Consider the following 11,838-nt stretch of genomic DNA (forward strand, 5'->3'; position numbering starts at 1 on the left):
CATGCCTCAAGACGAGCGTCTTGGCATCGGGACGCTCGGATTGCTGGGCAGGGAGACGCTCGGATTGGCAAGGAGTCGCTCGGATCCTGGGTCAGGCACTTCTCTTTTCTTCTTTCTTCAACAATACTCGGGGATCTTATCGAGGATACAAGGATCCTTTCATCATTTCCCAATCTACTTTATTATCTACATAGGCCTTCTAGTATCATCGTCCCTTTGATGCTCGGTCATTGAATTCGATCAATTTAGCTCCATTTTGCCATGAAAATACAAGGTTTGCACTCCTTTCCTACAAAGGGATCAAAACCTCAAAGAATATGCAAAACGGGAAACTAAAGATAGTAAATGACCGAATTATGCACTAAAAAGCATAGGAACGAGGCTAATTCGGGGACTAAATATGCTCAAATATGAGTCACATTAAATATCCCCAAACCGAACCTTTGCTCGTCCCGAGTAAAGAGGTGACAAAAACTAGAACCCTTATTCAAACTAACCTACTAATATAGCCGATGTGAGACAATTAGCGGGTCTCACTCCGTCCCTTCAACTCATAACAAGACAACCATGAGGTAGGATGCCTTCTTGCAAGGCAAGGTGGGGCTTACCAAAATGGTGACACATCCAAGCATTAAATCACACAAAACAAGTAAATGGATGCATCTACAAAAATGAATAGCCACTTTCCCCATCTAAGTGGCGGAAATTATCTAAAGGGGAAGCAATCTAAGCGAACACATTCCATTATAGATACGGTTTCTTAAAACTACTAAGCCTAGAAGGATACCAATAAATCACCTCCAAGTTGTGTCAAGCTACGGTTCCTTTGTCCTCAATTGTTAAATGCTTTCGTCAAGAGTAGACTCCCTATATGGTGTTAGAAACACTAGAGGATCGCTGAATTCCCCTTCTTGCCTAGACAAGAATAAGGGTCGTCCCCTCTCTACCATGCACAAAAGTGGATTCGATGGATAAAGGAATCATTAGAATTTGAGTTTCATATGGGAGTTTGCTTTTTCTTGTTGTTATTCCCCCCAAATTTGTGGCATTTGATATTTTAGAACATTTCTTTTTGCCATTTTTTTTATGTTTGGCATTTCAATACTTGACAAATTCAACTTTTGCATTTCTTTTTGAACATTTTCAAAGCTACCCCATTTGTAGTGAGGGTGCTTATATTTAAAGCATAGGAGTTTTTATTTTTGTTACTCCTCTTGTCTTTCGATTCAAATGCAAACTTTTTCTTTTCTTTTCATTTCTTGAACTCAAATTTGAACAATTTTTGAGCCCATTCCCTTTTTGATGACAAAATGGTGGTAGAACATGGATGATTGGTTGCATGGTTTCAAGGGTCCCCTTGGAATAAACGGTAGCCAAGGAGTTATCACACCACAAGGTACTCTTGACTAGGCCTTAATCCATGGGTCAAAGGATACTAGAATGACACATCCTAGGGTGTTTTACAAGTATTCTAACAAGAAAAGTCTCAAGAATAAAAAGTATCTACAAGGGCCTATATACACTTATCAAGTTTCCCAAATAGATGTTTTCATAAATTTTTTCCTAAATGCAACTATATGCAATGATGCAACTAACATTTATACAACCTAATGGATATGCTTATACCAACTAGTATGCCAAATAATCTAAATGCAATCCTAAATTCACATTGTTTATACCGCATCAATAAAAATAAAGCCACATAGTCATTAACATAAAGTGGAAAAAGGAGATTGGAAAGATCATACCATGTGGTCTTCTATATCCCATGTCTCGGATGTGGCGTAGTCGATCAATGTGAAAAAGGATGAACAAACACAATATATACAAACAATATATACAAGACTACACTACAAAGGAAATGAACATGTTTTTGGATTTTTGCAAAAGTTTTCAATTTTTGTTTTTGTTTTTATGATTTATGAAATAAAAAGACATGTTTTTGTATTTTTCAATTTTTCAAATTTTTATCATTTTTGTTTTTTTTTTCTAAGGTCATGTTAGAATTTCCCATCCCCAGACTAGTATGGGCATTGTCCTCAATGATCAATACGATAGGAAATTATGCAATTTATATGAAAATGCATGATTTCTAAGCTAAATGCAAACTATATGACATATATACAAAAGTGAATGCAAACTAAGCTATGCTATATGATGCATGAATTTTTGTTTGGTTGGAGAGCACAATTTAGATTGACTCCCAATGCATATGCATAAACTTACCCAAACCAAAATAGACACTATTTCTAATGTCAAAAATTGGGGGAGTTCATGCATAAGGATGCTATGCATGAAACTACAATTGTCATTTTGGATTTTACATGTGGGAATAAGTAGATTAGCACCTTTAATGTTGCCAAGGTGGGATAATAGTCCTTCAATTTTACAAGGACACCACAAAGATGGAACAATAAATTATGAAACAAGTTAACAAAACATGGAATTCTTGTCATGAAAAAGAATGAGAGGGAATAAGAGAAACTTCACTTTGGCCTTGATGGGTGCCTCGTGCCCGCTCCATCTAGCCCATGAAGTACTCTTCAAAGGTCGTCATCATCCCCTCCCAAATCACTATCCCCAGCTTCCCTCGATGCATCACTTTCATGGAAATCCATAAACTCATCCCCGTCGCTATCTAGCTCCATGTGTCTCCACCATTTGATTTTTCACTCCCTTCACCTCCTTGACCATGTTCTCCCTCATTAGCTTTCTCCGAATTTGGGAAAAGAATATGCATTTGAGCCTAAGAGGGAAGCATTCCCTCTTCACTAATGATTCCTTGCCGAGCCATTTGGTGAAATTGTGGATACAAGGCATAATAATTATCCATATTGGCTTCATATTGACGGAGATGCATATCTTGAAGGATTCCCGTCACAAAATCATCCCTAGGGAGGATGGAAGGATTCGGGTTGTTGTAAGGTTTCTATTGGAAGGGGTAAGGTGGTATCACAACCTTTTCATTGTCATTCTTTTGTTGATGTTATGTTGGAGGTGGTGCTTGGTTTGCTTGATTTGTATGATTCGTGCTTGTTGGAATGAGATAGGACGGTATTGGAGAGAGAGGTCCTCGTCTTGGTGAAATTCTTGCTAATCCTTCTATTGGTAGGTAAATGGGAGTGCTTCCTTTAGTAAGCCATTTGATTCTCTTCTCATACCCCTCAAGGGTCATCCAATGGTGTTGCCTAAGGATTAGCTCTTCATTGATCCTTGTGTTGCCCGGAAGGGGTACATATTCATTGTTTTCATTGAACTTTGGGTTGAAAAACTTGGCAAGCCTTGTGATAAGTCCCCCATTGACAATATGTTTTACACCATCATCATCCCCATCCCGGAATTTAGCCGATTTCCCTAGAAGAACAAGGGGGCGTTAAAATGGTACCCGCTCCTTCCTTGAATTTCGAGATAAGACTCCATGAAGACAAGTTCAAGCTAATTCACTATTGCGGGATCCCGACGGGCAAGAAGAGTGCCGGCTAGAAATCGATATGTGAGCCTAATGATAGGATTTTGAATGTGAAAAGCCAGGCATTCTTTGATGTAGGAAAAATCCCGACCCGTCATTGCTCTCCAAAGGGGTGCCACGCTATACTTTCATGGCCTTGATGTTCGGGTAGGCGAAACATCTAGCCCAAGTACACCAGCAAACTCAACAAGGGTCATCATCCTAGTGGTGCTTCCAATCTAAATTCCACACATATGGTCTTGTTCAAGGTAGTGATTTTCAAGAAGCTCAAGAACTCAAGAAATAATGATTGATAGGTACGAGCATGCATGTGAAATAAGGTTGAAAGACCAAACAATTCAAAGAGAGCTTCGGTTTGATGAAATATTCCAAGTTTCCTCAAAGTCTTATGGCACATAAATTTGGTGGGTCGAATGTTCTTACCAAGAAGACGATGGAAAACAAGCCTTTGAACATCATTGACAAACTCTATGTTGGGAAACTCATTAAGTTTCGTAAGACCTATTACCTCTTCATGTTCTCTCCTCAAAGTATTAAGGTGAGAAGTAGATGAGCTCCCCCTTATCCTTGGTCTTCTTCTCTCTCTCTATGTAATGATCCTCTTGGCCTCATCTTGAATGTAGATTTAGAATTGGACTTTGTTGAATATAGAGATGTTCCTTGCATTTTAGCTCTTCTTTGAAACCCTATATTTTAGGGGTTTTTGTTTTTTGAGGGGTGAATGAGTGCTTGAGATATGATTTGAGTTGTATGAGAGGGGGTTTATGTTTTAAAGTAGAAGGAAGGATGAGGTGTCACGAAATGTGTGGTGGGGAGGGATTTTAATTGGCGAGAAAATAGAAGAAAAGGACGCTAGGGCGACGAGCGGCTCGAGCACGAGACGCTCGGATCCTAGCTCATGGAGACGAGCGGATTCTTTACGGGACGTGCATATTTCTGCACGGAGACGAGTGGATCTTTCGGAGGACACTCGGATTCTGTAATACCCGTCCTTTTAGGGACCGGTTGACCGACCTTAGAGGCGTGTTGTAGCCTTTGGGAATTCGTACAAGCGGTGTCTCGTGTTGTGATAGGCCTTGGGATGAGAGGTGCTCGATCTAGTCGAGGCTACTCGATTGAGTAGCTTGGGTACTCGATCGAGTAGGGGCCACTCGATCGAGTAGCGTCTTTTCAGCTAGGGTTTTTAATCGTGTTTTGATAGAATCGCAAATCATTTTCACCTCCTTCCTTCAGACCTAGATGTCGCCTTACCTCATTTCCTTCACCATAATTCCTTCCATGGGAGCCTTTGAGGATGCTTGTGCCTTGGGGATAGATTGCTTGAGTCGGGTAGCGGTCTTGACGCCGATATTCTATGCGTAGGTATGTCATCATCGTCATCTTTGTCATTGTTGATTCTTATAGGGTTGTGGTGATAGTAATAGGCGGTTGTACTATTTTGTATAGGGGTTTTACTTGCTTGGTCGATGTTATGTGAATGGATGAGGAATCGCTGCGGTTGGCTAAAGGTAGGTTCGCCTACTCAGTTTCTGTTGATTGTCTAGTGCGTCATCTGTTGTGTTGGTTGTAGTGTCAGTGTGGTTGGTTGATTTCAGTAATCGGTTGGTGTTGTGTTGTTTCATTTGTTGTTGTTGTGGTGCAGCTAATTGTGATTGATTGTCTATGGTTCTCGAGGTGCGTCCTCGGCTGAGTGGAGTCACTTGCGGGAGTGGCTTCACGCCCTAGTTTCGCCCTCCGTGGAACCCGCCACGGGAGAGGATGTGCACATTAATGGGACAGGGTTATCATTCGGTATGATGAGCGGGGCTTAAGTGGGAACGGCTGCGGTCCCCCACTGGCAGGGCTGGTCCAGTGGACAATCGGTGACGGTGATTGTTCGGAGATGTGGTGTGTGCGTGTTTTGTGTACTGTGTAGTGTCTGTGGTTGTTGATGTGTTGCCTCAGTTGCTGACCTTGTGTGGTTTGTCTTTGTTTGTTCTGTTATGTCTGCTGTGATCCTTTATGGTGAGTAGTCGGTCTTTTAGGTGAGGTCTTGGATGATAGCTGGAGTCTTGGCAGGGATGGGTCCTTCACAAGTTACGTCAGAGATAGTATACATAAGGATGTTGAGTTGTATCTTTTGTTTTTAGTAGTTTGGTTAGATCACTTGTAATAATTATAAATGTTCTTTTATCGACTTTTGATGATTGCTTCCCTCGGGAAACCGAGATGGTAACGCCTTTATATGCTAGGGAAGGTCTTGTTAAGGCTCCTTGGTATATGGGGGTGTTACAAAGTGGTATCAGAGAGACGATTTTGGAACCTGTAACAAATGAGAGTCTAATAAAATGAACCTGGTGTATGTATCTTGGCAGCCCCAGCTGATGCTAGATTTTAGGTGAGTAGGCGCCCTCATCTCAAAATCATGGCCCCATTATGCTTAAGCCAGTCACTGGGTAAGGGAAAGTGGAGTCGGTAATTATGTGCCTAGTGTGTATAATGGTTATGTTAGAAATAGCTGTGTGAATAGTGGGTATGATAGCATTAGTTGCGATGAAGTCTCTGCTGATAATAATATGTATGATTAGAGATGGAGGTGCATGAAGGTAGTGGAAGTGGTGGAAATCTTGTAGTACATGACAGTGGGTATGATGTAGTGATGGTAACGATTGTTCCGGATAGTTGGTGTTAGTGGTCAATATGATGAACTTGTGAGCCTTGTGTGTGTAGTAATACTGATAATTTATAAGTTGTGGATTTGTGGTGATTATTATCAAAATAGTATTGGATGAATATAATAGATGGTTGGTTGAATGCTTTCGTATGTGACATGATCAAGTTGAGTAAACTAGTTTGTATATGTTGTCGTATAGTTAAATTTCTAGTAAATTTGAATGGCAAGTAATGGTTGAATGATTAGACGAATGCTTAGAGTGATATGATTAGTGGTTACATTGTCAAGGATACTAGTGCGTGATTGGAATTTCTTTGTTATAGTCACAGTTGTATGAGTAGAAATAGGAGGATATGTGTGAAAATGTGCATGATAAAACTAAGAGATTAAAAATTTAATTGGTTAACGGTTGGCATAAAATAAAACGAATGTGTTTAGTGGAGTAATGTGTTTGCAAGGATATATGTTTTGAGCTTGTGTAGTAGTAATAACACGTGAATGAGTATAATAATCTGTGACGGTTTCCAAAGTTATTTTGGAATCAACACGCGTTGCTGTTTTGCAGGGATTTTATCTAGACTCGTAATTGTTGACCGTGTATCTAACTTTACTTGACCGAGTATGAGTGCCTAGTAGACCGAGTTGACCTCATTCGATCTAGTTAGGAAGCTATAACGTCGAGAAAGTTGGGATTTACTACGAAAATTCGACCGAGTAGCTCCAACTCGATCGAGCAGAGGCCACTCGATCGAGTAACCTACTTACTCGATCGAGTAAGTGAACAGTACCCGGAGAATTGCGGGTTCATAAACCCATTCTTTTGTTCATTCTTCTTATTCCTTCCTTATTTTTGCAAACCCTAATTCCCAAATCCTTCTCAAACCCTTTTGATTCTTGTGATTGTGGTGCTTCAATTTGGTGATTTTCTTGCTTGAATTCGTTCTTTTTTATTTCTAATCGATCAAGGTATGAATGCTCATTCTATTTTGATGTTTTTAATTAGTTAGAATCATATAGGATGATGAAAAGTGTTGAAAAATCGATTTACATGTGTTAAAATTTGCTTCTAATTGTTGCAATATGATCTAGATGCTTTCCTTGATGATTATTGTTGTTAATTATGCAAAAATTGAATCAAATTGGGGATAATGATGTCTCGAAATTTTAAGGGTTTGAGAAATTGAATTGATTTTTGGTTGTCTATTGTATGCAAAAGGATGAAAATTGAGTAATATATGTTATATATATCATGTATAGAGTTGATTTTTGCGATTTTCACTCAAAAATTTGTCTAAAAACTCCGTCTTAAAAGTGCCCCAAACTGAAATTCGTTTCATTGTAGTGTGAAATTGGGTTGTATGTGAAGATGTTTTGAAGGTTGGAGCCCTAAAAGTAGTAGTGGTTAAGTTAATTCATGCTAAATATGTCAAAAATTTTACAGCTGTAGAGACCGTCTGATTTCAAAGAATTGAGAATTTTATTTGTAATTTTGGGATTGTTAGTGATAGTGTGTACTTAGATGATTCTTTTATGATCAAGCATGTATGCTATGTATGTTTTAGTGTATATGTGGTGGTATATTTAAATTGTATGCTGAAACAGATGCCGAGACTGACAGTAGGGACCAGACAGAGAAAGAGGGGTAGGGCTTCTGAGCCCGAAATTGGGGAGGGGAGTGGACTGGTAGTCCCGGCTGTACCCGAATACCCGTCTGCGGTGTTTGTGGATTTCACACAAAGAAAGAAGTTTGTGGCTTTACAGACTCGTAAGATGAGACCGACCCGCTGCATTGACACGACCCTTTTGGATGATCTGGGTATTGAGACCGATGTCAGACACATATTTGAGACCTTGGGATTGACCAGACTGTACCGCCTACGAAAGCATTCGTATGCCTTTCTGACCCTCGAGTTCATGAACTCGTTTAAATACGAGCCTGTGGAACAAACTGTGGAGTTCCGCCTCATGAATACCAACTTTGTCTTAACCATGGACTTGTTTGCTTCTCATCTTGGCTTGGCTAAGCCTGCCAAGGGAGTCCTTCGTGACATACCGACCGAGTGTGGGGTTTGTAGTCTTATGCCTTGTATCACCGGGAAATCAGCTCCCACTGCTAGTAACATGTTGATCAATGATGTGCAACATGTCACTTTGAAGATCTTTCTTCGTGCTTTGTCGTGTCTCCTCGACGAGAGATCGAATGTGAGTAAGTTGAACTCACATGAGTTGATGCTTCTGATGGCGTACCTTAACCCCGAGCGGACTGAGAGAGTGACCTTTAGTGCTCCCGCCATAGTGTGTGCCAGTTTAGCTTTGATGGCCTCGTCTGATACTAGAATCCTAAGTTGTGGTGCCACTACCACACGTTTAGCTGAGAAGCTAAATTCCTTTGAGGCTTCTCCGACCTACCCCCATTTAGCCACCCCGGTACCTACCTTGGACAGAGCTTACTTCCTCGACCTGAAATGGTTGAGAACCTTGGAGGATGGCAGTTTAGCGTGGAGGGTGTGGGGCATGAGTTGGATGAAGATACCAACTCCTGAGCACCTCCGACCGACAGAGCCTTTACCTGCGGCAGTTATATCTGCCGATTCTGACGACGACGAGGAGGAGGATGCGCGTCCTGCGAGGCAGGTGTATTTCATCAACCCAGAGATCCTCCGAGTCATTCCTGAGCCGAGGAAGGGGGAGAATGTGAGGGCTGAGGAGGATCAACCTAGGATGGGGAGAGGGCCACGTCGAGTGCGAGAGAGAGTGGCTGAGACTCAGCCACAGCAGCCGGTACCACCACAGTATCCGTATCTTGGTTACCCTTCTTTTGATACCCCGGAGATGCGTGAAAGCTACCTTGCCGAGAGAGTGTCCTCTAACTTGACGATCCGGAACTTGCATGAGATGGCGTATGTTCAGGGAACTGGGAGCTCGGGACCTCATCCAGTTTGGTGGGGGGGAGTCGGGGACAGCAGCGGGGTTTTCCACTCTTACGGGGTGGACATGTCTACTTGGGGAGAGCCGCAGGCATACCCTTATGGTGGTTTGACCCCTTGGTTCGTGAGACCAGATGCTGGAGCCGGTGGTGATGCAGGTCTTGGTGCGTCAGAAGCAGGCACTTCGGCTGGTGGTGGTGATGAGGATGCAGTGATGGATGAGCAGCAGCAGCTGGAGTGATGATACTCCGTTTCTTTCTGATGTTTGTAGTTTATGATGAATGTTAGTTGTTTCGGTTGGTACTTTTCTTTCGAACTTGGTTTGTGTCGGTGGCCATAAGGCCGTACTTGCTTATTTCTAGACTTGTTTTACAGGATTTGTGGTCGGGTTATTATCCCAAGTCGTAGTTATGTGATTATATAGCTTGTGCTTGGATTTCTGGGCAATTCTAGACCTATAGCAACTCGATCGAGTGCCCCTCACTCGATCGAGTAGCTGCAGGTGTGTCTATTGGAACGGTATTCTGATCTCGGGCTACTCGATCGAGTAGCTAAGATACTCGATCGAGTAAGGCCAGCTCGATCGAGTGCCTGATCAACTCGATCGAGTGTCACTGTTACAGGCACTTTTTGAGATTTAAATTGTTTGAATACCTTTATTTTTGGATGTTTCGATATAAGTCATGGTTATTGATGGTTCGTAGCATGTTTTAGTCTCATTGTTAGTCATGGTTTGACTTGTGCTTGAGTTATAATTAAAGGTTGTGAGATATAGGTGTGACGAGACGATGACACATATTTACGGGAACTTGGCATGCAAGTGATGTTGTTTAAGTTCATTTTTGTATATGTGCATATCTATAGCGTATGAGTAATGGTTATGTGATTTCGGATGTCATGGGTAGATAGGGACTTGAGCAATATCAAAAAAAAAAAAAATTTGCGGTTAATACAATGTCAACGCAGTCTTAGTAGCATTTGTGTTACCATGTAAGCTTCATGCACGTACCGTCTGTCGTGGTTTGGTCGAATAATACGTTTCTAATACTCTCACTTCTTCCGTGTGGTTGTATAATATCAAGTTATTAAGAAGATGCTAGCTTGTCACACGATATATCTATATATGTATGTGTCCGCGAAGTAGTGTGTAATTCCAATGGTTTACGTTTGTATGGGTTGTGATCGCATAGTGTCAATTAGTAAAGTACCGTGTGTATATGAATCGATGTTAGTGATGGTTTATGAGTAATGTCAATAGAATGCAATAGGTGTCGGGTTAAGGGACAAGGAAGTCGTTTGATGGTGAACTTCGGGGACGAAGTTCCTTTTTAGAGGGGAAGAGTAATGTCGCAAAGGAAAATGCCGTAATTATCACAATTTTGCCGTATGTTTGTGATGTTTTATAATATCTCTGTTACATTCCAAGTACGAGTTTATAATTGTTTTAATAGTTTTGTTGTGGAAATTGTATATTTAAGTGAGAGTGAGTAATTGTCGAACAAGATGACATGTCGTCATACCTTATTTTCAGTAATCATTTGTTATGTTATCATGAGAATATGATGTCATGCGCAGTAGTGGGGTTGTCATTAGTAGTTTTGCATTGTGCGGCTATGAATCATACATTGTTGTGAATCGATGATGGGACCGTTGTGTTGCATGTTTCGTGTTGGTAATTGTGACCAGTGAAAGTATAGTCTCGTAGTTGTGTTGATGTATGTCTGAATAATTCAATGTAGTAGTATAAACGATAGTCGAGTTGGTCGTGTTGGTGCATGTTATGTGTTCAGTAACTCAAGTAGTGGTTTGTTGAAGCTTGGGTGTGTGGTGTGTGTTAGGCGATTGACGATGATGATGTTTGATGGACATACATAGTGGGGATAATATTTCTGAGTAGTTTTGTTGACCTGTGTCAGGTAAACGGTGGTGTCGACCTTAGTTTCGTGTTGTGTGCTTCGGGGAGGATGAGTTGAACTTTGAGGACGAAGATCTTTTTAAGGGGGGAAGACGGTAATACCCGTCCTTTTTGGGACCCGTTGACCGACCTTAGAGGCGTGTTGTAGCCTTTGGGAATTCGTACAAGCGGTGTCTCGTGTTGTTATAGGCCTTGGGATGAGTGGTGCTCGATCTAGTCGAGGCTACTCGATCGAGTAGCTTGGGTACTCGATCGAGGAGGGGCCACTTGATCGAGTGAGTTGGTTACTCGATCGAGTAGCGTCTTTTCAGCGAGGGTTTATAATCGTGTTTTGATATAATCGCAAATCATTTCCGCCTCCTTCCTTCAGACCTAGATGTTGCCTTACGTCATTTCCTTCACCATAATTCCTTCCATGGGAGCCTTTGAGGATGCTTGTGCCTTGGGGATAGATTGCTTGAGTCGGGTAGCAGTCTTGATGCCGATATTCTATGCGTAGGTATGTCATCATCGTCATCTTTTTCATTGTTGATTCTTATAGGGTTGTGGTGATAGTAACAGGCGGTTGTACTGTTTTGTATAGGGGTTTTACTTGCTTGGTCGATGTTATGTGAATGGACGAGGAATCGCTGCGGTTGGCTAAAGGTAGGTTCGCCTACTCAGTTTCTGTTGATTGTCTAGTGTGTCATCTGTTGTGTTGGTTGTAGTGTCAGTGTGGTTGGTTGATTCCGGTAATCGGTTGGTGTTGTGTTGTTTCGTTTGTTATTGTTGTGGTGCAGCTGATTGTGATTGATTGTCTATGGTTCTCGAGGTACGTCCTCGGCTGAGTGGAGTCACTTGTGGGAGTGGCTTCACACCCTACTTTCACCCTCCG

This window comes from Silene latifolia, chromosome 11 (genome assembly GCF_048544455.1).
Source record: "Silene latifolia isolate original U9 population chromosome 11, ASM4854445v1, whole genome shotgun sequence".
Taxonomy (NCBI): domain Eukaryota; kingdom Viridiplantae; phylum Streptophyta; class Magnoliopsida; order Caryophyllales; family Caryophyllaceae; genus Silene; species Silene latifolia.